This window comes from Ranitomeya variabilis, chromosome 4 (genome assembly GCF_051348905.1).
Source record: "Ranitomeya variabilis isolate aRanVar5 chromosome 4, aRanVar5.hap1, whole genome shotgun sequence".
Classification (NCBI taxonomy): Eukaryota; Metazoa; Chordata; class Amphibia; order Anura; family Dendrobatidae; genus Ranitomeya; species Ranitomeya variabilis.
This window is the reverse complement of record NC_135235.1, coordinates 690,832,659-690,860,488: the sequence shown is the minus strand read 5'-3', so window position 1 is coordinate 690,860,488 and position 27,830 is coordinate 690,832,659. Positions and strand designations below refer to the sequence as shown.

At 45.6% G+C, this 27,830-nt stretch overlaps 1 protein-coding gene across 2 annotated transcripts in view; it reads right to left on the bottom strand.

Annotated features, from left to right (window-relative positions):
- The window catches only part of LOC143767686 (uncharacterized), an 83,423-nt gene that overhangs the window by 30,482 nt on the left and 25,111 nt on the right, over nt 1–27,830 (bottom strand). The window lies entirely within an intron of this gene.

Sequence of the window (27,830 nt, the reverse complement as noted above, 5' to 3'; positions counted from 1 at the left end):
AAGTATAATAAATATCGGACGAGCTCTAGGGTGATGGAACCTGGGCTGACCGCTGCCCTACGTCTGACAAACGCAACTAGAGATAGCCAGGGAGCGTGCCTACGTTGGTTCTAGACGCCACGCACCAGCCTAAGAGCTAACTAGTACTGCAGAGGAAACAAAGACCTCACTTGCCTCCAGAGGAATTAACCCCAAAGATATAGTTGCCCCCCACATGTATTGACGGTGAAATGAGAGGAAGGCACACACATAGAGATGATGTATATAGCTTTAGCAAATAGAGGCCCGCTGAAAACTAGAAAGCAGAATGACACAAAAGGGGACTGAGCGGTCAGCAAAAAACCCTAATCAAAAAAACCATCCTGAGATTACAAGAACCCATGTGCCAACTCATGGCACATGGGGAGAACCTCAGTCCACTAGAGCAACCAGCTAACAAAGAGACATTCTAAGCAAGCTGGACAAAAAACCAAACAACTGAAAATCAGCACTTAGCTTATCCTGAAAGATCTGGGAGCAGGTAGGCAGGAACCAAACAGAGCACATCTGAACACATTGATAGCCGGCAAGGGAAATGACAGAAAGGCCAGGTAAAATAGGAAACACCCAGCCTCTGATGGACAGATGGAAACCAAAGGCCGCAACCCACCAAAGTCACCCAGTACCAGCAGTAACCACCAGAGGGAGCCCGCAAACAGAATCCACAACACCAATCCATATAGTATACACATGTACATACTCATACTCAGTATGAATTTAAAGTATTGGATGCCCGTAACAAAGTACCCAACCTCAGGGCTTGTCAAAATGACTAATGCCCATATAAGGAAAAGGAAACAGTAGCGGTAAATCTAGCAATAGAGTATCTTAACCATGGTGAGTGTAGTCATGTACCAGGGAACCCAATCAACCCCCTTGGTAGTTTTATTGTTTTGCAGCATTCAGCTGTGTCATAATAAGTTGCCATGGTGATGTCAGAATGGTTGCCACAGCAAAGATTGTCATAATGGGTATATGGGCACGGAACTATGGGATGGAGGATGTGTGATGGGTAAATGGGCACAGGACTATGGGATGGAGGATATGTATGATGGGTACATGGGCAATAGACTATGGCATGGAGGATGTACGATGGGTATATGGGCACTGGGCTATGGGATAGAGGATATGTATGATGGGTATATGGGCACTGGACTATGGGATGTAGGATGTGTGATGATCTCACGCTTTGACTACTGCAACATCCTTTTCTCTGGCCTCCCTGCTAACACCCTTGCACCTCTCCAGTCCATCCTTAGCTCGGCTCCCCGACTAATTCATCTCTCTCCTCGCTGCTCCTCCGCTTCTCCCCTCTGCAAAAGTCTTCACTGGCTACCATTTCCTCAGAGTATGCAGTTCAAATTACTAACACTGACTTACAAGGCCATCTATAACCTGTCTCCTCCATATGTCTCTAAACTTATCTCCTGATATCTTCCCTCACGTAATCTCTGGTCCTCCCAAGACCTCCTTCTCTCCTCCACACTTATTCGCTCCTCACCCAACCGCCTCGAAGACTTCTCCCGAATATCCCCCATCCTCTGGAATTCTGTGCCCCAACACGTCCGACTATCAACCACATTCGGATCCTTCAGACGGAACCTGTAAACCCATCTCTTCAGGAAAGCTTACAGCCTGCACTGACCCCGCTGCCTCCTCACCACTACCGGAGCTACCGCCTCACCAACACCGGAGCTGCTGCAACCTCCAACCTACTGTCTCCTTCCCCATAATCCCGTAGAATGTAAGCCGGCAAGGGCAGGGTCCTCTCCCCTCTGTATCAGTCTGTCATTGTTAGTTTACTGTAAGTGATGTCTGTAATTTGTATGTAACCCCTCCTCATGTACAGCACCATGGAATCAATGGTGCTATATACATAATAATAGTATATGGGCACTGGACTATGGGATGGAGGATAATCATTATGATTTGTTATACCTAACCACAGTTAGTTACTATGCCTGGGCAATGCCGGGCTCTTCAGCTAGTATATATATATTTGGCAGTCATATCTCCCAACTCTGCATGCTGTCATTGTAGGCCCAGACCAGATGGTATGGAGATGACTGAGGGATATCAAAGTTCAAAAATAGACTTTCCTTTATTTAACAAGAACTTGATGAGAAGTATATAAATCAGATAGCAGGCACAACACTTTATGAATGCTTCTACTGCATTGTGCAGAGTCAGGAACTTTCCGGTTACATGTGGCGGTACATAACTTTTGTTATAAGCCACAGTAGTGCAGCAAACCTGAGCTAATTACTTCTTCCTGCTCTTTGTCTCCACTATGCTCCCTGTCTGGAATCCAAATTCTTACTGCCATTATATATTTGCTTACCTTCAGGACATACTATCTGATATCTCCCTCCTGACACACAACACTATATCAATTCAGGAGGACTGCAATCATATAGACCAAAGGTCTGTGTTTCTCACTTTCTATCTGACTCATCACAAAGAATTTGTTCTAAGTGTGCCCATGTAGCTCAGTATTAGGTCTCCCACACAGTATGACGGCCCCTACAGCACCTCACACTCAATGTTCTGTTCGGCTCACTATCACCGAATTCTGCAACATTCGCCGATTTGTTGATTAAATCGCCGAGTATAGCAGAACATGCACAGCACAAAAGCCGGTGTTTCCCAAGCTGTGTGACAGCGTGGTAATCACTGGCGTAGCGCTTCTGATTGGCGGTAAAATCATCCCCGCCGCTCACCTGTGATCAGAGGTATAAAGTTTACCTCCGGTCACTGGTGTCAGCTGATGGGACTACAGCTCCCATCATCACCTACAGTCGCTAATAACAGTGAGAGCCAGCACGGCTGATGGGTGTATTCATCAGGCACTACTGTGCGGTAAATAAATAATAAAAAAAGAAACTGCATGGGTTCCCCTGTATTTATGATAACCAGCCAGGCAAAACTCACAAGCTGGGGGCTGCAACCCTCAGCTGTCAGATTCCTCAAGGCTGGTTATCAACAATAAAGGGGTCCCCACACTTTTTATGACCGTATTTTCCGGCGTAGAAGACGACTTTTTAACCCCTAAAAATTGTCCCAAAAGTAGGGGGTCGTCTTATACGCCGGGTACGGCGTGTGCAGGGAGCGATCCTGGATGGTTTCCAGGGTCTGAAGGAGAGGAAACTCTCCTTCAGGCCCTGGGATCCGTATTCATGTAAAAAATAAAGAATAAAAATAAAAAATATGGATATACTCACCCCTCCGAGAAGCCTGGCTGTCATCGCTGCAAGCGTCTGCCTCTGTTCCTAAGAATTGCAGAGCGAGAAAGACCTTCGATGACGTCACGGTCAGGTGACCGGTCACATGAGCGGTCACGGACCAATCACAAGACAGTGACGTCATCGAAGGTCCTTCATGCTCTGCAATTCTTAGGAACGGAGGCAGATGCTTGCAGCAGTGACAGCCAGGCTTCTCGGAGGGGTGAGTATATCCATATTTTTTATTTTTATTCTTTATTTTTTACATGACTATGGAACTATGGGAACCACACGCTGTATAAGATGACTGGGCGTATAAGATGACACCCGTCTTAAACAGCGGGCATATCCCAAATTCCATATTTTATATGGAAAAGTTGGGGGTCGTCTTATACGCCCAGTCGTCTTATACACCAGAAAATACGGTAAATAAATAATTTTTAAAAATGGCGTGGGGTCCACCCCAATTTGTGACAAACAGCCTTTTTTAAAGCTAACAGCTGGGGGCTGGTATTCTCACACACTGTACTAATTGTATTTGTCACTGACATCTATATACAACCCCTGGCAAAAATTATGGAATCACTGGCCTCAGAGGATGTTCATTCAGTTGTTTAATTTTGTAGAAAAAAAAAGCAGATAACAGACATGGCACAAAACTAAAGTAATTTCAAATGGCAACTTTCTGGCTTTAAGAAACACAAAGAAATCTAGAACATAAAATGTGGTAGTCAGTAATGGTTACTTTTTTAAACCAAGCATAGGGGATAAATTATGGAATCACTCAATTCTGAGGAAAAAATTATGGAATCACCCTGTAAATTTTCATACCCAAAAATAACACCTGCATTAAATTAGATCTGCTCGTTAGTCTGCATCTAAAAAGGAGTGATCACACCTTGGAGAGCTGTTGCACCAAGTGGACTGACATGAATCATGGCTCCAACACGAAAGATGTCAATTGAAACAAAGGAGAGGATTATCAAACTCTTAAAAGAGGGTAAATCATCACGCAATGTTGCAAAAGATGTTGGTTGTTCACAGTCAGCTGTATATAAAATCTGGACCAAATACAAACAACATAGGAAGGTTATTAAAGGCAAACATACTGGTAGACCAAGGAAGACATCAAAGCGTCAAGACCGGAAACTTAAGGCAATAGGTCTCCAAAACAGGAAATGCACAACAAAACAAATGAGGAACGAATGGGTGGAAACTGGAGTCAATGTCGGTGACTGAACTGTAAGAAACCGCCTAAAGGAAATGGGATTTACATACAGAAAAGCTAAACGAAAACTATCATTAACCCCTTCCCGACCTTTGACGCCACGTAGGCGTCATGAAAGTCGGTGCCAATCCGACCTGTGACGCCTATGTGGCGTCATGGAGGGATCGCGTCCCTGCAGAGCGGGTGAAAGGGTTAACTCCAATTTCACCCGTCCTGCAGGGACAGGGGGAGTGGTGCTTCACCCCCCGTGGCTACGATCGCTCTGATTGGCTGTTGAAAGTGAAACAGCCAATCAGAGCAATCTGTAATATTTCACCTATGAAAATTGGTGAAATATTACAATCCAGCCATGGCCGATGCAGCAATAGCATCTGCCATGGCTGGAGACCCCGATCTGCCCCCCCCCACCGATCTCCCCCTCTCCATCCTGTCATGTCCCCTGCTCCCCTCCGCGCTTCTGTCCGCTCCCCCGGTCCTCCTGTCCGCTCCCCCCGTGCTCCGATCACCCCCCCCCCGTGTTCCGATCCCACCCCCCATACTTACCGAGCTCCGATGTCCCTCCCGGTGTCCATCCGTCTTCTCCATGGGCGCCGCCATCTTGGAAAATGGCGGGCGCATGCGCAGTGCGCCCGCCGAATCTGCCGGCCGGCAGATTCGTTCCCTGTTCATTTTGGTCGCTGTGATAGGTTCTATCACAGCAATCAAAATAAAAAAAAAAATAGTAAATAAACCCCCCCCTTTATCACCCCCATAGGTAGGGACAATAATAAAATACAGAAAATATAATTATTTTTGTTTTTCCATTAGGGTTAGGGTTAGGGTTGCACTTAGGGTTAGGGTTGCACTTAGGGCTAGGGTTGCACTTAGGGCTAGGGTTGCACTTAGGGCTAGGGTTGCACTTAGGGCTAGGGTTGCACTTAGGGCTAGGGTTGCACTTAGCGTTAGAATTAGGGTTAAGGTTGCACTTAGGGTTAGGGTTAGAATTAGGGTTAGAATTAGGGTTAGATTTAGGGTTAGAATTAGGGTTAGGGTTGCAATTAGGGTTAGGGTTGCAATTAGGGTTATAATTAGGGCTAGGGTTGGAATTCGGGTTAGAATTAGGCTATGTGCACACGGTGCGGATTTGGCTGCGGATCCGCAGCGGATTGGTCGCTGCGGATTTGTAGCAGTTCTCCATCACGTTTACAGTACCACGTAAACCTATGGAAAACCAAATCCACTGTGCCCATGGTGCAGAAAATACAGATAGGAAACGCTGCGTTGTATTTTCCGCAGCATGTCAATTCTTTATGCAGATTCCGCAGCGTTTTACACCTGCTCCATAATAGGAATCGGCAGGTGAAATCCACACAAAAAACACTGGAAATCCACGGTAAATCCGCAGGTAAAGCGCAGTGCGTTTTACCTGAAGATTTTTCAAAAACGGTGCGGAAAAATCCACACACAAATCCGCAACGTGAGCACATAGCCTTAGGGTTAGGGTTGGAATTAGAGTTAGGGTTGGAATTAGGGTTAAGACTAGGGTTAGGGGTGTGTTGGGGTTAGGATTGTGGTTTGGGTTGGGATTAGGATTTGGGGTGTGTTGGGGTTAGTGTTTGAGTTAGAATTGAGGGGTTTCCACTGTTTAGGCACATCAGGGGGTCTCCAAACGCGACATGGCGCCACCATTGATTCCAGCCAATCTTGCGTTGAAAAAGTCAAATGGTGCTCTCTCCCTTCCGAGCCCCGACGTGTGCCCAAACAGTGGTTTAACCCCACATATGGGGTATCAGCGTACTCAGGAGAAACTGGACAACAACTTCTGGGGTCCAATTTCTACTGTAAGCCTTGGAAGAATAAAAAATTGCGGGCTAAAAAATTATTTTTGAGGAAAGAAAAATGATTTTTTATTTTCACGGCTTTGCGTTATAAACTTCTGTGAAGCTCTTGGGGGTTCAAAGTGCTCACCACACATCTAGATAAGTTCCTTTGGGGGGGTCTAGTTTCCAAAATGGGGTCACTTGTGGGGGGTTTCTACTGTTTAGGCACATCAGGGGCTCTGCAAACGCAACGTGACGCCCGCAGAGCATTCCATCAAAGTCTGCATTTCAAAACGTTACTACTTTACTTCCGAGCCCCGACGTGTGCCCAAACAGTGGTTCACCCCCACATATGGGGTATCAGCGTACTCGGGAGAAACTGGGCAACAACTTTTGGGGTCAAATTTCTCCTGTTACCCTTGGGAAAATAAAAAATTGTGGGCTAAAAAAATCATTTTTGAGAAAAGAAAAATTATTTTTATTTTCATGGCTCTGCGTTATAAACTTCTGTGAAGCATTTGGGGGTTCAAAGTGCTCACCACACACCTAGATTAGTTCCTTGGGAGGTCTAGTTTCCAAAATGGGGTCAATTATGGGGGAGCTCCAATGTTTAGGCACACAGGGGCTCTCCAAACGCGACATGGTGTCCGCTAATGATTGGAGCTAATTTTCCATTCAAAAAGCCAAATGGCGTGCCTTCCCTTCCGAGCCCTGCCGTGCGCCCAAACAGTGGTTTACCCCCACATATAGGGTATCAGCGTACTCAGGAGAAATTGGACCCCAAATGTTGTTTTCCAGTTTGTCCTGTCACCCTTGGGAAAATAAAAAATTCTGGGCTAAAAATCATTTTTGAGGAAAGAAATTTTTTTTTTTAATTTTCACGCCTCTGCGTTATAAACTTCTGTGAAGCACTTGTTGGTTTAAAGTGCTCACTATGCATCTAGATAAGTTCCTTGGGAGGTCTAGTTTCCAAAATGGGGTCATTTGTGGGGGAGCTCCAATGTTTAGGCACACAGTGGCTCTCCAAACGCGACATGGTGTCCGCTATCGATGGAGATAATTTTTCATTCAAAAAGTCAAATGGCGCTCCTTCCCTTCCGAGCCTTACCATGTGCCCAAACAGTGGTTTACTCCCACATGTGAGGTATCAGTGTACTCAGGAGAAATTGCCCAACAAATTTTAGGATCCATTTTATCCTGTTGCCCATGTGAAAATTAAAAAATTGAAGCTAAAATAATTTTTTTGTGAAAAAAAAAGTACTTTTTCATTTTTACGGATCAATTTGTAAAGCACCTGGGGGTTTAAAGTGCTCACTATGCATCTAGATAAGTTCCTTGGGGCGTCTAGTTTCCAAAATGGGGTCACTTGTGGGGGAGCTCCAATGTTTAGGCACACGGAGGCTCTCCAAACGCGACATGGTGTCCGCTAAATATTGGAGCCAATTTTTCATTCAAAAAGTCAAATGGCGCTCCTTCCCTTCCGAGTTCTGCCGTGAGCCCAAACAGTGGTTTACCCCCACTTGAGGTAGCAGCGTACTCAGAACAAATTGGAAAACAACTTTCGTGGTCCAGTTTCTCCTTTTACCCTTGGGAAAATAAAAAAATTGTTGCTAAAAGATCATTTTTGTGACTAAAAAGTTAAATGTTTATTTTTTCCTTCCATGTTGCTTCTGCTGCTGTGAAGCACCTGAAGGGTTAACAAACTTCTTGAATGTGGTTTTGAGCACCTTGAGGGGTGCAGTTTTTAGAATGGTGTCACTTTTGGGTATTTTCAGCCATATAGAACCCTCAAATTGACTTCAAATGTGAAGTGGTCCCTAAAAAAAATGGTTTTGTAAATTTTGTTGCAAAAATGAGAAATCACTGGTCAAATTTTAACCCTTATAACTTCCTAGCAAAAAAAAATGATGCTTCCAAAATTGTGATGATGTAAATTAGACATGGGGGAAATGTTATTTATTATTATTTTGTGTCACATAACTCTCTGGTTTAACAGAATAAAAATTAAAAATGTGAAAATTGCAAAATTTTCAAAATTTTCGCCAAATTTCTGTTTTTTTCACAAATAATCGCAGAAATTATCGACCTAAATTTACCACTAACATGAAGCCCAATATGTCACGAAAAAAACAGTCTCAGAATCGCTAGGATCCGTTGAAGCGTTCCTGAGTTATTACCTCATAAAGGGACACTGGTCAGAATTGCAAAAAATGGCCAGGTCATTAAGGTCAAAATAGGCTGGGTCATGAAGGGGTTAACACCTAAACAGAAAAAAACAAGGTTACAATGGGCTAAGGAAAAGCAATCGTGGACTGTGGATGACTGGATGAAAGCCATATTCAGTGATGAATCACGAATCTGCATTGGGCAAGGTGATGATGCTGGAACTTTTGTTTGGTGCCGTTCCAATGAGATTTATACAGATGACTGCCTGAAGAGAACATGCAAATTTCCACAGTCATTGATGATATGGGGCTGCATGTCAGGCTAAGGCACTGGGGAGATGGATGTCATTACATCTTCAATAAATGCACAAGTTTATGTTGATATTTTGAACACTTTTCTTATCCCATCAATTGAAAGGATGTTTGGGGATGATGAAACCATTTTTCAAGATGATAATGCATCCCGCCATAGAGCAAAAATTATGAAAACATTCCCTGAAAAAAAGACACATAAGGTCAATGTCATGGCCTGCAAATAGTCCGGATCTCAATCCAATTGAAAATCTTTGGTGGAAGTTGAAGAAAATGGTCCATGACAAGGCTCCAACCTGCAAAGCTGATCTGGCAACAGCAATCAGAGAAAGTTGGAGCCAGATTGATGAAGAGTACTGTTTGTCACTCATTAAGTCCATGCCTTAGAGACTGCAAGCTGTAATAAGAGCCAGAGATGGTGCAACAAAATACTAGCGATGTGTGTTTTTTTGTTTGTTTGTTTTTCATGATTCCATAATTTTTTCCTCAGAATTGAGTAATTCCATAATTTATCCCCTATGCTTGGTTAAAAAAAGTATCCATTACTACTACCACATTTTTTATTCTTGATATCTTTTAGTGTTTTTTTAAAGCCAGAAAGTTGCCATTTGAAATGACTTTAGTTTTGTGCCATGTCTGTGATCTGCATTTTTCTACAAAATTAAACAACTGAATGAACATCCTCCAAGGCCGGTGAATCCATAATCTTTGCCAGGGGTTGTATCTACCTATTCTAAATACTGTATGTAATCCATGTCTTCTATCCTGTTGGCTCCTGCAGTGATTTTACACTACCGCAGCTGCTGAATTACCGGCTTTTATTCTATCTATGTAATATATATACATTGTATCACTGACATCTATAAAAAAACTTCATTCTCACCCCCAATGGAGGTGGTCTTTATTGTCCTTTCTCATTCTCAGGTCCTCTACCAGAGGCTTGGGAGTTTGAGGGTTCTGCGCAGGATCTTAGTTGTTCTCAGCATTGCGCTTTTCTGGACAGAGTTCAGATGTTGCTCCTGGGATCTTTCTTCCCACTTAGGGGTCACTGCTCCAAGTGCTCCTATCACCACTGGAATCGAATTACTGTTGCCTTCACCATCCACATCTTTTTGAGTTCTCCTTTGAGGCCCTGGAATTTCTCCAGCTTCTCATATTCCTTCTTTCTGATGTTGCTGTCACTTGGCGCTGCCACATCTATTATCACTGCTGTCTTCGGATCCTTGTCTACTTTCACAATGTCTGGTTGGTTAGCCAACACCTGCTTATCCATCTGGATCTTGAAGTCCTACAGGATTTTAGCCCTTTCTTTCTCCACCACTTTTTCTGGGGTCTCCCACCTGGACTTAGGGGGAATTAGCTCATATGCTGTGCAGATGTTCCTGTATACAATTCCCGCTACTTGGTTGTGGCGTTCAGTATACGCTATTCCTGCTTGCATTTTGCACCCTACCACTATGCGCTGGACGGTTTCTGAGGGTTTTTTTTTTTTTGCATAGTCTGCACCTTGGGTCTTGTCTTGTGTGGTAGATTCCTGCTTCTATGGATCTGGTACTTCGCGCTTGCTCTTGTGCCGCTATGATTAGTGCCTCTGTGCTGTCTCAGAATCCCGCTTTCTCCAGCCATTGGTAGGATTTCTCCATGTCAGCCACCTCCATTATCTGTCGATGGAGGCTTGTCTTGCCATGACACTTCATGTTCCTGTTCTTCCTTCCAGTTCTGTTGTTGTTGCTACCTTAGGCTTTCTCTCAGCATCTCATCTTTTGGTGCCATCTTTTTGATGTATTCCTGGATACTCCTTGTTTCATCCGTGATGGTGGCTTGGATGATTATCAAGCCTCGACCACCCTCCTTTCTCTTAGTATACAATCTTTGGGTGTTAGCCTTAGGGTGGAGACCTCCATGCATTGTGAGGAGCTTTCATGTTTTCACATCTGCAGCTTCCATCTCTTCTTTTGGCCAGCACACTATGCCAGCCGGGTATCTGATACAGTTGTGGCCAAAAGTATTGACACCCCTGCAATTATGTCAGATAATACTCAGTTTCTTCCTGAAAATGATTGCAAACAAATTCTTTGGTATTATTATATTCATTTAATTTGTCTTAAATGAAAAAACACAAAAGAGAATAAAGCAAAAAGCAAAACATTGATCATTTCACACAAAACTCCAAAAATGGGCCAGACAAAAGTATTGGCACCCTCAGCCTAATACTTGGCTGCACAACCTTTAGCCAAAATAACTGCGACCAACCGCTTCCGGTAACCATCAATGAGTTTCTTACAATGCTCTGCTGGAATTTTAGACCATTCTTCTTTGGCAAACTGCTCCAGGTCCCTGATATTTGAAGGGTGCCTTCTCAAAACTGCCATTTTTAGATCTCTCCACAGGTGTTCTATGGGAATCAGGTCTGGATTCATTGCTGGCCACCTTAGAAGTCTCCAGTGCTTTCTCTCAAACCATTTTCTAGTGCTTTTTGAAGTGTGTTTTGGGTCATTGTCCTGCTGGAAGACCCATGACCTCTGAGGGAGACCAAGCTTTCTCACACTGGGCCCTTCATTATGCTGCAAAATTTGTTTGTAGTCTTCAGACTTCATAATGCCATGCACACGGTCAAGCAGTCCAGTGCCAGATGCAGCAAAGCAACCCCAAAACATCAGGGAACTTCCGCCATGTTTGACTGTAGGGACCGTGTTCTTTTCTTTGAATGCCTCTTTTTTTCTCCTGTAAACTCTATGTTGATGCCTTTGCCCAAAAAGCTCAACTTTTGTCTCATCTGACCAGAGAACATTCTTCCAAAACGTTTTAGGCTTTTTCAGTTAAGTTTTGACAAACTCCAGCCTGGCTTTTTTATGTCTCGAGGTAAGAAGTGGGGTCTTCCTGTGTCTCCTACCATACAGTCCCTTTTCATTCAGACACCGACGGATAGTAAGGGTTGACACTGTTGTACCCTCGGACTGCAGGGGCAGCTTGAACTTGTTTGGATGTTAGTCGAGGTTCTTTATCCAACATCGGCACAATCTTGCGTTGAAATCTCTTGTCAATTTTTCTTTTCCGTCCACATCTAGGGAGGTTAGCCACAGTGCCATGGGCTTTAAACTTCTTGATGACACTGCGCACGGTAGACACAGGAACATTCAGGTCTTTGGAGATGGACTTGTAGCCTTGAGATTGCTCATGCTTCCTCACAATTTGGTTTCTTAAGTCCTCAGACAGTTCTTTGGTCTTCTTTCTTTTCTCTATGCTCAATGTGGTACACACAAGGACACAGGACAGAGGTTGAGTCAACTTTAATCCATGTCAACTGGCTGCAAGTGTGATTTAGTTATTGCCAACACCTGTTAGGTGCCACAGGTAAGTTACAGGTGCGGTTATTTACACAAATTAGAGAAGCATCACATGATTTTTCGAACAGTGCCAATACTTTTGTCCACCCCCTTTCTTATGTTTGGTGTGGAATTAAATCCAATTTGGCTTTAGGACAATTCTTTTTGTGTTTTTTCATTTAAGACAAATTAAATGAAGATAATAATACCAAAGAATTTGTGTTTGCAATCATTTTCAGGAAGAAACTGAGTATTATCTGAAAGAATTGCAGGGGCATCAATGTTGTGAATTCCGTTCTGGAGCTCCCTCCTGTGGTTGCTAATGGTATTTTTGTGAGTTCTGCCCTTGGGCTCCCTCTGGTGGTTTCAAGTGGAACTGCTGCTCCTTTAGGTAGCTGTAGCAGCTGCCTTCACTGATCACCTTGCCTGGGTTTGTTATTTAAACCTGCTCTGGGCTTTAGTTCATGCCAGCTGTCAATGTACTTGGTTGGATTTGGTTCTCTCCTTGGATTTCTCATATGGCCGTCCTTGTCAGCAAAAGATAAGCTTTTGCTAGTTCTTTTTGTCCATTTGCTTAGGACTCTATTGCTCTGCAAATATGTCTCTTTTTGTCCAGCTTGTCACTATGTCATATTCAGGCTAGCTGGAAGCTCTGGGGAAGCAGATTTGCCCCTCCACACCGTGAGTCGGTGTGGAGTTCATTTTTGTAAACTCTGCGTGGATTTTGTAGTTTTTAATACTGACCGCACAGTATCCTTTTCTCTCTGTCTATCAAGTTTAGTATTGGCCTCCTTTGCTGAAATCTGATTTCATTTCTGTGTATGTCATTTCCCTCTCCACTCACAGTCAATATTTGTGGGGGGCTGTTGTGAATTTGCTTTTTGCTCCCTCTAGTGGTTACTAGTTTTTTGACTCTGGTTTTTCTGTCATTCCTTTTATCCGCACCTGGGTCGTTAGTTAGGGGTGTTGCTATATAAGCTCCCTGGACCTTCAGTTCTATGCCTGGCAACGTAGTTATCAGAGCTAGTCTGCTGTGCTCTTGTCTACTGATCCTGGTTCCAGTTATATCAGCTAAGTCTGCCTTTTGCTTTTTGCTATTTGTTTTGGTTTTGTATTTTTGTCCAGCTTGTTCCAAATCTATATCCTGACCTTTGCTGGAAGCTCTAGGGGGCTGGTGTTCTCCCCCCGGACCGTTAGACGGTTCGGGGGTTCTTGAATTTCCAGTGTGGATTTTGATAGGGTTTTTGTTGACCATATAAGTTACCTTTCTTTATTCTGCTATCAGTAAGCGGGCCTCTCTGTGCTAAACCTGGTTCATTTCTGTGTTTGTCATTTCCTCTTACCTCACCGTCATTATTTGTGGGGGTCTTCTATCCAGCTTTGGGGTCCCCTTCTCTGGAGGCAAGAAAGGTCTTTGTTTTCCTCTACTAGGGGTAGCTAGATTCTCCGGCTGGCGCGTGTCATCTAGAATCAACGTAGGAATGATCCCCGGCTACTTCTAGTGTTGGCGTTAGGAGTAGATATATGGTCAACCCAGTTACCACTGCCCTATGAGCTGGATTTTTGTATTCTGCAGACTTCCACGTTCCTCTGAGACCCTCGCCATTGGGGTCATAACAGTTTGCCAGGACAGTATTAAATGTTTAATGCATTGCAGAAGAGGGATTATAAGAAAGAAGATTCTGAGTTTTTTTTTTTTTTTTTCTTCCCCTTTACCTCAGAGTGGCTATGCTTGCTGCAGACATGAATGTCCAGACCTTGATTACAAGTGTGGACCAGCTGGCTACTCGTGTGCAGGGCATACAAGATTATGTTATCAGAAATCCTAGGTCAGAACCTAAAATACCGATTCCTGAACTGTTTTCCGGAGACAGGTTTAAGTTTAGGAATTTTGTGAATAATTGTAAATTGTTTTTGTCCCTGAGACCCTGTTCATCTGGAGATTCTGCTCAGCAAGTAAAAATTGTTATTTCGTTCTTACGGGGCGACCCTCAGGATTGGGCTTTTTCGCTGGCGCCAGGAGATCCGGCATTGGCTGATCTTGATGCGTTTTTTCTGGCGCTCGGTTTACTTTATGAGGAACCCAATCTTGAGATTCAGGCAGAAAAGGCCTTGCTGGCTATGTCTCAGGGGCAGGACGAGGCTGAAGTGTATTGCCAAAAATTTCGGAAATGGTCCGTGCTGACACATTGGAACGAGTGTGCACTGGCCGCTAATTTTAGAAATGGCCTTTCTGAAGCCATTAAGAGTGTTATGGTGGGTTTTCCCATTCCCACAGGTCTGAATGATACTATGGCACTGGCTATTCAAATTGACCGGCGGTTGCGGGAGCGCAAAACCGCAAATTCCCTCATGGTGTTGTCTGAACAGACACCTAATTCGGTGCAATGTGATAGAAAAACCGCAAATTCCCTCATGGTGTTGTCTGAACAGACACCTGATTTAATGCAATGTGATAGAATCCTGACTAGAAATGAGCGGAAAATTCATAGACGCCGGAATGGCTTGTGCTACTACTGTGGTGATTCTACACATGTTATCTCAGCATGCTCTAAACGTATAGCTAAGGTTGTTAGTCCTGTCACCGTTGGTAATTTGCAACCTAAATTTATTCTGTCTGTAACTTTGATTTGCTCACTGTCATCTTATCCTGTCATGGCGTTTGTAGATTCAGGTGCTGCCCTGAGTCTCATGGATCTCTCATTTGCTAAGCGCTGTGGTTTTACTCTTGAACCATTAGAAAATCCTATTCCTCTTAGGGGTATTGATGCTACACCATTGGCAGCAAATAAACCGCAGTATTGGACACAGGTTACCATGTGCATGACTCCTGAACACCGCGAGGTGATACGTTTCCTGGTTTTACATAAAATGCATGATTTGGTTGTTTTAGGGCTGCCATGGTTACAGACCCATAATCCAGTCCTGGACTGGAAGGCTATGTCAGTCTCAAGTTGGGGCTGTCGTGGTATTCATGGGGATTCCCTGCCTGTGTCTATTGCTTCTTCTACGCCTTCGGAAGTTCCGGAGTATTTGTCTGATTATCAGGATGTCTTCAGTGAGTCTGAGTCCAGTGCACTGCCTCCTCATAGGGACTGTGACTGTGCTATAGATTTGATCCCAGGCAGTAAATTTCCTAAGGGAAGACTGTTTAATCTGTCGGTACCTGAACATACCGCTATGCGTTCATATATCAAGGAGTCTCTGGAGAAAGGACATATTCGTCCGTCTTCTTCCCCTCTTGGTGCGGGATTCTTTTTTGTGGCAAAAAAAAGACGGATCTTTGAGACCTTGTATTGATTATCGGCTTTTAAATAAGATCACTGTCAAGTTTCAGTATCCTTTACCGCTGTTGTCTGACTTGTTTGCCCGGATTAAGGGTGCCAAGTGGTTCACCAAGATAGACCTTCGTGGTGCGTACAACCTTGTGCGCATTAAGCAAGGTGATGAATGGAAAACCGCATTCAATACGCCCGAAGGTCATTTTGAGTACTTGGTGATGCCTTTTGGGCTCTCCAATGCGCCTTCAGTTTTTCAGTCCTTTATGCATGACATTTTCCGGAAGTATCTGGATAAATTTTTGATTGTTTATCTGGATGATATTTTGTTTTTTTCTGATAATTGGGATTCGCATGTGGAGCAGGTCAGGTTGGTCTTTAAAATTTTGCGTGAAAATTCTTTGTTTGTCAAGGGCTCAAAGTGTCTCTTTGGTGTACAGAAGGTTCCCTTTTTGGGGTTCATTTTTTCCCCTTCTGCTGTGGAGATGGACCCAGTCAAGGTCCGAGCTATTCTTGATTGGACTCAGCCCTCGTCAGTTAAGAGTCTTCAGAAGTTCTTGGGCTTCGCTAACTTTTACCGTCGTTTTATCGCTAATTTTTCTAGCATTGTGAAACCTTTGACGGATATGACCAAGAAGGGCTCCGATGTAGCTAACTGGGCTCCTGCTGCCGTGGAGGCTTTCCAGGAGTTGAAACGCCGGTTTACTTCGGCGCCTGTTTTGTGCCAGCCTGACGTCTCACTTCCCTTTCAGGTTGAGGTGGATGCTTCGGAGATTGGGGCAGGGGCCGTTTTGTCGCAGAGAGGCCCTGGTTGCTCTGTTATGAAACCTTGTGCCTTTTTCTCTAGGAAGTTTTCGCCTGCCGAGCGAAATTATGATGTGGGCAATCGGGAGTTGTTGGCCATGAAATGGGCATTTGAGGAGTGGCGTCATTGGCTCGAGGGTGCTAAGCATCGTGTGGTGGTCTTGACTGATCACAAAAATCTGATGTATCTCGAGTCTGTTAAACGCCTTAATCCTAGACAGGCCCGCTGGTCATTGTTTTTCTCCCGCTTTGATTTTGTTGTCTCGTATTTACCAGGTTCAAAGAATGTGAAGGCCGATGCTCTTTCTAGGAGCTTTGTGCCTGATGCTCCTGGAGTCGCTGATCCTGTTGGTATTCTTAAAGATGGAGTTATCTTGTCAGCTATTTCTCCGGATCTGCGACGTGTGTTGCAGAGATTTCAGGCTGATAGGCCTGAGTCTTGTCCACCTGACAGACTGTTTGTCCCGGATAAGTGGACCAGCAGAGTCATTTCCGAGGTTCATTCCTCGGTGTTGGCAGGTCACCCGGGAATTTTTGGCACCAGAGATCTGGTGGCCAGGTCCTTTTGGTGGCCTTCCTTGTCAAGGGATGTGCGGTCATTTGTGCAGTCCTGTGGGACTTGTGCTCGAGCTAAGCCTTGCTGTTCTCGTGCCAGCGGTTTGCTCTTGCCCTTGCCTGTCCCGAAGAGACCTTGGACACATATCTCCATGGATTTCATTTCTGATCTTCCGCTATCTCAGGGCATGTCCGTTATCTGGGTGATATGTGATCGCTTTTCCAAGATGGTCCATTTGGTTCCTTTGCCTAAGCTGCCTTCCTCTTCCGATCTGGTTCCTGTGTTTTTCCAGAACGTGGTTCGTTTGCACGGCATCCCTGAGAATATTGTGTCAGACAGAGGATCCCAGTTCGTTTCCAGGTTCTGGCGATCCTTTTGTAGTAGGATGGGCATTGATTTGTCGTTTTCGTCTGCTTTCCATCCTCAGACTAATGGACAGACGGAGCGAACTAATCAGACTTTGGAGGCTTATTTGAGGTGTTTTGTCTCTGCTGATCAGGACGATTGGGTGACATTCTTGCCGTTGGCTGAGTTTGCCCTTAATAATCGGGCTAGTTCCGCCACCTTGGTTTCGCCTTTTTTCTGCAACTCTGGTTTCCATCCTCGCTTTTCTTCGGGTCATGTGGAGCCTTCTGACTGTCCTGGGGTGGATTCTGTGGTGGATAGGTTGCAGCAGATCTGGAATCATGTGGTGGACAACTTGAAGTTGTCACAGGAGAAGGCTCAGCGCTTTGCCAACCGCCGCCGCGGTGTGGGTCCCCGACTACGCGTTGGGGATTTGGTATGGCTTTCTTCCCGCTTTGTTCCTATGAAGGTCTCCTCTCCCAAATTTAAACCTCGTTTTATTGGGCCTTACAAGATATTGGAAATCCTTAATCCTGTATCTTTTCGTCTGGATCTTCCTGTGTCGTTTGCTATTCACAATGTATTTCATAGGTCCTTGTTGCGGCGGTACATTGTGCCTGTAGTTCCTTCTGCTGAGCCTCCTGCTCCGGTGTTGGTTGAGGGCGAGTTGGAGTACGTGGTGGAGAAGATCTTGGATTCTCGCCTCTCCAGGCGGAGGCTTCAGTACCTGGTCAAATGGAAGGGCTATGGTCAGGAGGATAATTCCTGGGTGGTCGCCTCTGATGTTCATGCGGCCGATTTAGTTCGTGCCTTTCATGCCGCTCATCCTGATCGCCCTGGTGGTCGTGGTGAGGGTTCGGTGACCCCTCACTAAGGGGGGGGGTACTGTTGTGAATTTGCTTTTTGCTCCCTCTAGTGGTTACTAGTTTTTTGACTCTGGTTTTTCTGTCATTCCTTTTATCCGCACCTGGGTCGTTAGTTAGGGGTGTTGCTATATAAGCTCCCTGGACCTTCAGTTCTATGCCTGGCACCGTAGTTATCAGAGCTAGTCTGCTGTGCTCTTGTCTACTGATCCTGGTTCCAGTTATATCAGCTAAGTCTGCCTTTTGCTATTTGTTTTGGTTTTGTATTTTTGTCCAGCTTGTTCCAAATCTATATCCTGACCTTTGCTGGAAGCTCTAGGGGGCTGGTGTTCTCCCCCCGGACCGTTAGACGGTTCGGGGGTTCTTGAATTTCCAGTGTGGATTTTGATAGGGTTTTTGTTGACCATATAAGTTACCTTTCTTTATTCTGCTATCAGTAAGCGGGCCTCTCTGTGCTAAACCTGGTTCATTTCTGTGTTTGTCATTTCCTCTTACCTCACCGTCATTATTTGTGGGGGGCTTCTATCCAGCTTTGGGGTCCCCTTCTCTGGAGGCAAGAAAGGTCTATGTTTTCCTCTACTAGGGGTAGCTAGATTCTCCGGCTGGCGCGTGTCATCTAGAATCAACGTAGGAATGATCCCCGGCTACTTCTAGTGTTGGCGTTAGGAGTAGATATATGGTCAACCCAGTTACCACTGCCCTATGAGCTGGATTTTTGTATTCTGCAGACTTCCACGTTCCTCTGAGACCCTCGCCATTGGGGTCATAACAGGGGGCTATCTTTCCTTTTGGGGTTTTCTCTGAGGCAAGATAGCTTTAGGGGTAGTTAATTCTTAGGCTGTGAAGAGGTGTCTAGGGAGAGTCAGGAACATCCCACGGCTATTACTAGTGTTGTTAGGATTAGGGACTGCGGTCAGTAGAGATACCACCTCCTCAGAGCTCGTTCCATGTTGTGTTTTAGCCACCAGGTCATATCAGTGTGGCCTCTTAACCACCAGGTCATAACACATCAATACTTTTGGCCACAACTGTAACTGGCAGGGCATATATATTGATGGCACAGATTTTATTCTTCCTATTGAGCTGGCTCTTCAGGACCTGTCTTACCCTTTGATGGTATTTGGATGTTGCTGCTTTCCTTGCCTCCTCATCATGGTTACTGTATTCCTGTGGGATGCCGAGGTACTTGAAACATGTCTGTACATCTGCTATGTGCCCTGCTGGTAATTCCACTCCATCAGTCTTTGTCACGAATCACAGGGGAATAACTTTATCATCCCACCTGCTCACACCAATATGTCCTGAACCGGGGTTGTTTGGTTGCCCTGATTTTTTTCCGAAGGGGATTTATCTATATGCCACTTCCCAGATATGGTTTGGAACTTGCAGCTGTCTGGCGCCCCCCCCCCCCCCTTCCCCTCAGGTCAGACAGGGTACTGCACCTAGGATAAGTAGCTGCCAGAAAGGCTGCCTTACTATGTACTGACTAGCGGGCAAACTGCAGCGAGGGCGATATAACTACTTCCACTCAGGTGGGAACAATAATTATCAACGCCGTTCATCGCTACCAGGTTTCCCAAAGGCGCAGGACAAATCTGCTGCCTCCAGCTCCGATTTCTTAATTAATAACGGGTCTGGAGCCAACCCACTTAGTAGCGTAATTCACTTCAGAGGACGTGACAGTACATTATAAAGCAAGGAGAAAAGAAGCTAGTAATTTTATATATTTTACTCTAAAAGATAGGCAGTGTTTACAAAAGGGTAAAAAGATATTATAAAAGAAGACAAGTATCGCATGTACAGACAATTACAAATGAAAAGGGATTAACAATGAAAATCAACTTACAGTTCTTTCATATCATTCAATGGTACGCCATGTGATGGCTGGGCAAGGGGACCTTCCCCAAAATCTTCAGGTCAGATTGCTTCTGCCACATGTACCTCATGGTCAATAAGCTATAAGCAATGTTCCGATAATTAATACTTTCCATCTGAGGCACTTGTGATGAGACCCTTCTTACTTCGTCAACCATGGTATCATGCCCCTTGGGCTAATTTTTGGAGACACTATGGCTATGCCTGGACACTGCAACTACTGTGCTAGTAACATAATTGTTTGGCCCTCCAGGCCTGCCTTGCTTCCTTCATCAACTATGATACAGCCCCTTGGGCTAATTTTTGAAGACATTATGTCTATGCCTGCACATTGGGCACTGGAACTACCGTGCTAGTAGTCTAATTTCATAATTGTTTGGCTCTTGAGGCCTCCTTCCTGCGTCAACCATGATAGAGCCCCTAGGGCTAATGTTATAAAGACACTATGTCTATGCCTACACATTGGACAGTGGAATAACAAGAACAGTAGCCCAAGCTTTATAATTGTGAATCCCTTGTAATGATGTTGATGGGTGGCTTCTTCCTGCATTAACCATCACACAGCCCCTAGGGCAGATCGCTCTCCTTACATCACTTAACCACTTAGCTGTCCATCATCACTCGCTCTTACGGCACTTCTGATATATCACTGGCACTGCGTAAGTGGCGTATGAGTCCCGCTCTGCCGGCAAGTAATGACAGGACTTCAAATAGTGTTTGTACATTCTAGTGAAGCAGTGGTGTAAAACAACTTGTGTAGCCCCTGACCAGGTGCCCCCATGTTATATACATTTGTTTACAGCATACTTTTTCTTTTAACATTTACACGTTTTCTAGCCTTTGCCTCAGCCCCCAGACCGCTTTGTAGGGTCCAGCAGACAATTACTCACATTTTCCATTGACTAACATTGGACTCGCTACTCGTACCAAATTCCCGAGTATTACGGTATACTCGGTACGAGTATAGCAAGTCTGAATACTTCACTACTCGTTCATCCCTAGAGATGAGCGAATATGTTCGGAAAACGATTGCTAAACATAAATTCGGCACGAATATGGTACATTCAGATTCATGATCGGTAACATGAGCATTTTTCTAAAGATCGGAAAAAGTCGGTAACATTCGGTAAAATATATAATAGTAGTCGGCAATACATGTGCCGCGTTTAGTAAAATCACAGCCACCAATGTGGGAGACTGGGGTTCTAATCCTGGCTCTGCCCTGTTGGACATAATATACCAGTAGTGGTCCATAACACTATGGTGCCTACCTCAATAAACATGAGAGTGTCACGAACAAAGAGTCATGCTGGCTCAGACGTCGTCTGGATTAACAAGGTCCCCGTTAGATGTCGAGGAACCAGGACAATCTGATGATAAATGGACTACTGGACCAAACCATACATGGACAAGGCAAGAGAACCCGAATCTGATGAAATGCTATTATAACAGCAGACCAAATGAGAGAGGATATATGAAGCATATGAGGAAACTGGATGGATACAAGACTTGCATGTCCTCTAACTGAGAAACAACTAGTCACCCAACGTTTCAATATCCTAAAGAGAAAGCTATTATCACAACTTGAGATGGATCAACTGCACTGCAGATCCACCTCACATGAAGACCTGGAAGAACAACATGTGCAACTCCCTGAAGATCCTGATCCAACCATGCAACTAGTGAGCACTCCAGCTGGTTAGAAAAACAGAAGATCTTGGATAAACTAAATACCATCAATACCAGAGATTGGCTGCCAAGGCTCAGCAAAGAAAGACCACCAAACAGTATGCTAGAGGAAGCCAATAGAGCAGCACTTGCATCAATACCTACTACCACCATAACTCAAACTAATAACCTGTTCTATGCTAGTGCCTCAGCAATCACGGAAATGCTTGGCTATACAACCAGCAAGAACAACAGAAGTACGTGCCCCCCTTGGAAAAGAAAACTTAACAAAGATGAAGGTGCCACGAAGGGAAATCAGCTATCAGAAATACAGAAGTGTGTAAAGATCAAAAATAAGACCAAGCTGGACAAGTACAAAGGCCTGACCCCAACTGAAGAGACTGTGAAACAAAGGCTCACAGAACTCGCTGCAAGACTAGGGAGATACATTAGATAAGCTGAGGCCAAGAAAATAAATGCCCTGTTCTCCAAAGAACCATCCAAAGTGTACTCCCAACTACAGAGGAACAGCACAAAGGCAGCAACTCCACCAATAGCAGAGACTGAACAATACTGGAGGAACATATGGGAGAAGGAAAAAAACACAACACCAGTGCAATGTGGCTGCAATATTTGAGAATGATACACCGCAACCACCTAGAGCAAGAACCAGTCACCATTACAGAAGCAGACATCCAACAGCAGGTCATGAAAATGAAGAGCTGGACAGCACCTGGCCCAGACATGATCCTCTCCTACTGGCTAAAGAAATTCACAGCGGTACATGAACGCATGACAAAGCAGATGAACCAACTGCTAAAAGCAGGCCACCACCCAGCTTGGCTAACACAAGGAAAAACAGTGCTGATCATGAAGGATCCTCACAAAGGAACAGTTAAATCCAACTACCGCCCAATAACCTGCCTTACAACAACATGGAAACTTCTGTCAGGCATCATAGCCACCAAACCACAGAACCATATGAACCAGTACATGAATCCAGCTCAGAAAGGTATCAGGACTGACACCAGAGGCTCTCAGCACCAGCTCCTAGTAGATAGAGCAGTCCTTCAAGACTCAAGATCCAGACAGACCAATCTCAGCACTGCCTGGATTGACTACAGGAAAGCCTATGACTCAATGCCACACACATGGACCTGTTGTGCTTGGCTCTGTAGAATGTCAACAGGAAATTAAGAACCTTCCTCAGAAACTTACTGGGGCTATGGAGAACAACATTGGAAGTCAACTCAAGACAACTAGCACAAGTTACCATCAAATGCGGCACATGCCAAGGTGATGCACTGTCCCCATTGCTGTTCGGCATAGGCTTGAACCCCCTCAGTCAGATAATTACAGAGTCTGGCTATGGATACAAGTTCAAGAGTGGAAGCACCATCAGCCACCTACTCTACATGGATGACATCAAGCTGTATGCGAAAAATGAACAAGACATCAATTACTGATCCACCTGACAAGGATCTACAGTGAAGACATCGGCATGTCCTTCGGACTGGAGAATTGCGGCCGGTTGGTAATAAAGAGAGGCAAGATAGCCAAGACTGTCACGATAATGTAAATATGCCATGGTCTGAGTAATTTTCTAGAAGGTCCATGATTCCAGGCACTCCCCCTCCCTCCCCCCTGCTATACAGCTGTAATGTGAGACCAGCGTGCCAGCAACCCTCACTGAGGAGTTTTATGGCCTTAGGCTAGGTTCTCATTTCGTTTTTGTGTGAGCGCTAACGGACAGCGTTGCACGGTGAAATTAACGCCGTGCAACGCGTCAGTTAGCGCTCCCATTGCCAGCAATGTTAAAGCGCATTGCTAGCGCGTGCCATTTTCGGCACGCGCTAGCGATGTGCCGTTCTTCTGTGGCGCGCCGCGGACGCTACAAGCAGCGGTCCGTTCCCCGCTCTGGCAGATCGGGGATCTGCGCTAGCGGGGACGTTTAACGCGACCCCTAAAAAGACATTGGGTTAGCGCAATCCACTAGCGCTTAGCGCTAAACGGATTGCCCTAATGCAATCTGAACCTAGCCTTAAACTGAAAGTACAAGTAGAAGCACATGGAAAAAAACAAGGTTTCTTTGTCCTTGCAAAAGTAAGTATCAGCACCGGTTAACGATAGATGTGGGACATATACATTTTTGGCATGTGCCTCGGTAGAACTACCAGCCAGTGAGTTTTCTAGGTTCCAGAACCAGCACAATTGAGAAACAGATTACTACATAACTGGGTCACCCAGCTACCCCATGTCTATACTTAAATGAAGCTCCATGTCACACTGAGCATAATGACATGGGTTGTCTTTCTACGAGGTTCATACGCCGAGATATGTGGGATGATGGTTTTTCATATATTCAAGAAAGAGGAGTGCATTCCATAGCTCTGCCCACCCCATGAGGTCATCCAGGGGGGAGACCCTTAGTTTTGGGCAAAGGTAAAAAACACAGAGGCCCAGAAAAGGGGGGTATTTTGCCAGGGGACTCAGCTACGACAGGCTGTCTGCATTCTCTGTAGTCAACCGTGTGCGTGTATCTGTGATGATTGCCCCAGCGGCACTGAAAACACGCTCTGACATCCCACTAGCAGCAGGGCAGGCCAGCACCTCCAAGGCATATAAGGAGAGGTCTGGCCAACTATGCAGCTTGGATACCCAGTAATTAAACAGAACAGAAGCGTCAGGAAGGATGCAGGTATGGTCACTTAGATAGTGGTTGGCCATCTTTTCAACTTCTCCCTCCTTGACATTGTTACTGTTCGAGCTAGTCCTTGGTCATGAGCTGGTTTGTTGAAGATGGCCCAGTTTGTGGACATTTTACCTCCACCTCTTTTGGACCTGCTTGGCGTGTCTCTCCCCATTAATGCATGCTGTTGGTACTCCTGCTAGCAGCAGTGTCTGAGGGTGCTGTTGCCATCAAATGATCGACAACGGCCCTCTTGAAGGATTCAATTGTGAAACCCTTTGGTGACTGCAACAGTAGCGAAGCAAATTTGTCCTTGTACCGTGGGTCTAGAAAGGTGGCCAACCAGTTTAGGTTGCTATTGAAAATGTGGATTATGCGAGGGTCTTTGCACAGTCAGAAATGTGTGCCAAGTTGCAAACAGGCAAATCTTCTGTGAACCCAGAAGGAGGAACAATACCCATCCTCTCCTCACATTGACTCTCCTCCTCCTCTCCAGCCCACCCATGCTGGACAGACATGAAGCTGGGGTTGGGATTCCCCTCTGTAGCATGAGGTGTCCCCTCGGTACCACTCAAAAAGAAGTCCTCTCCCTACTCGTTTTCATCTTCATCTTCATCCCCCAATCTTGCCTGATGATATTGGCTGGGCTGGGTAGGATCACCCATTGTGAAATCTTGCTCCATATCCAGCTGCTAGGCACGCAAAGATTCCATTTTTAGATTCTGCAGCGATTTTTCTCAGCAGACATAGCATAGGGATGGATACACTGATAATAGCCTGATCACCGCTCACAAGCTTGGTGCAGTACTCAAAGTTATCAACCACCTCACAAATATCAGCGATCCACACACACTCGACAGTTATTATGTGTCTTGGCTGAGTCTCAGTGTGATAGGCATGCATATTTAAGTTGGTATTCAGCAAGTGCCCTCTGCTGCTCACTAATCCTTGCCAACATATGATATGTTGAGTTCCACCGTGTTGGCAGGTAACAAATGAGTCAGTGGGTTGGCAAATTAAATTGCTTTTGAAGTGCTGCAAGACCGGCAACAGCGGTTGAGGAATGGCGGAAATGGGCGCAAATACGGCGCACCTTCTCAGGTACGGCAAGTCAGGGTATGTTTTTATAAATTTCTGCACCACTAGGTTCAGTATGTGAGCCATGCATGGCATGTGTACCAGCTTCAACGAGCTTTAAAGCCACCACCAGTTTACGCCCATTGTCGCGGACAACCAGACCGGGTTGGAGTTCCAGTGGGGAGAGCTACTGATCGGTCTGTTCTTTTATTCCTTGCCACAGCTCCGCTGCAGTGTATGGTGTTTCACCTAAGCAGATCAGCTTCAGCAGAGCATGTTGCCGCTTTGCCGATGCGCTGCTGCACAGCTCCCAACTTGGGAGTGATGTGGAGGGTAATTCAGTATAGGATGATGAGGCAGAGGAGGAGGAGGAAGAGGGAGACAGGACGTATATGATGAGGCGGAAACTCTGATTGAGGTTGGGCCCGCTATTCGTGGCGTGGGTAGGATATGTGATGGTCCAGTTTCAGACTTTGTCCCACCCTCCACCAGGTTGAGCCAGTGAGCCGTGACAGAGATGTATCATCCCTGGCCACAAGTATTTGTCCATGTGTCAGTTGTAAGGTGGACCTTCCCGATTACGGCGTTGGCGAGTGCATGCTTTAGATTGTTTAAGATGTGCTGGTGTAACGCGGGGACTGCACACCGGGAAAAATAGTGCCGGCTGGGAACCGAGTATCGTGGGGCAGCCACAGCCAACAGATCATGGAAAGATTGTGTCCCCACAAGTTTAAAACGGCAACATCTCCATCGCTAGCAACTTGGCAATGTGCGCGTTCAGTATTTGTGCTTGTGGGTGCGTGGCTTGGTATTTACACGGGAGCGTGGCTTGGTATTTATGCCTCCTTCCATACATCTGGGGCACGCACAATTGGACGCTTGGCTGGGACAAACAAGTGGATAAGCTTGTTGTGTCCTGTGTCTGTGCAACCGCAGCTTGTGAGCAAGAGGTATGATTTTCTCCTGCTTCCTGCCCAGCAGATTGGGAAGGACAGATCACAGATGACATAGCAGTGGTTTGACCAGCAGACACCGATTTTGTACTCTGTTGTTCCACCAACTGACTAGGGTGCTTGGCTGCCACGTGTTTCCGCATACTGGTGGTGTTTTGGTTGCCTTCGCCCTGGCCTCTCCTCAGCTTCATATGGCAGATGCTACAAATGACAACATTTGGTTCAGAAGGACCATCGAAAACATTTTTACAGACAGCGGCTGAACGCACCCTTGCCTTGACTTGGGGCACAGAGGGATTGCTCTTGGCAACAGTTGACACACTTCGCACTCTGCTCAAACCAGTAGCCCTTGCTGCTTTTCTTGGTGCTACATATCCACTTTCTTCCTCTGTGCTGGCTATGCATGCCAATGGTCCAGGTCGGATCGGTGGTCTCATCATCGACCACCTCATCGTCCATGTCATCCTCCTTCCGTCTTGAGATTGTCGACTGGTCAGATGGCAACTGTGTGTCACAACCATCAGACTCCACCTCTTCACCCGGTATATCACGTGGATGAAAGTGGCTTTCTTCTGGCCGTGGGGTTTCAAATATTTGGCCATCATCAACAGACGATATCTCCTCACGTTCCTCTTCAATGTCGCGAGGTGAGAGGCCAGAGGCAATGAAAGGAAATGGACCAAACAGATCCTCGGAGTGGCCAAGGTTGGGGGTCAAATGTTTCCTGTGACTCCTGACACGGTGATGAACTAGGAACAGGTTGAGAATAGGATGAGCCAGTGTTCTCTGTATGAACAAGAGACTGTTTGGTCATGGATGATTGGGTGCTGCTAGAAAATTTAGTTGAGACCTTATCAGTCATCCAAAACAGTATCTGCTCTTGTTCTTCTGGCTCCCAGACCCGTTTACGTTCCAGACTGGGAAATTTCACCAGGAACCTAGATGCACCAACCTTCTTCGGTCTCCCTGACTCAGCGCCTTGTTGGGCACCAATGACAACCCCATATCCACGTCCCTGTCCTTTCATCTCAGCCTTTTAAGGAACTTTGGATTTTTCTGCCATAGTTGCAGATGTTTAGATGCAGATATTGGGGAACAAGGAGCAGTTTGTGCTTTGTGGAAGGTAGAACTACAGCCTAGAACTGCTTTGTGTTTTACAAACAGCACCGCAACGGCACTAAAAAAAATTGCCCTGAGGTTTAAGGCGAAATTACGCACCCCAGTCACCACACAAGACAGCGGTGCTGCCACTAAAAAATTGCCCTGAGGTTTAAGGCAAGATCACGCACCCCAGTCACCACACAAGACAGCGGTGCTGCCACTAAAAAATCGCCGAGGTTTAAGGCAAGATTACGCACCCCAGTCACCACACAAGACAGCGGTGCTGCCACTATAAAATTGCCCTGAGGTTTAAGGTGAGATTACACACCCCAGTCAGCACACAAGACAGCAGCGCTGCCACAAAAAAATTCCCCTGAGGTTTAAGGCAAGGTTATGCACCCCAGTCACCACACAAGACAGCGGTGCTGGCTGCGTGTCAGTTGTGCAGTACCGTGTGTCCTATTCGCTGTGAACACAGTACTGCAACAGCACAAAATAAGTGCCCTGCAGGGGTCAATGTGACCAAGAAGG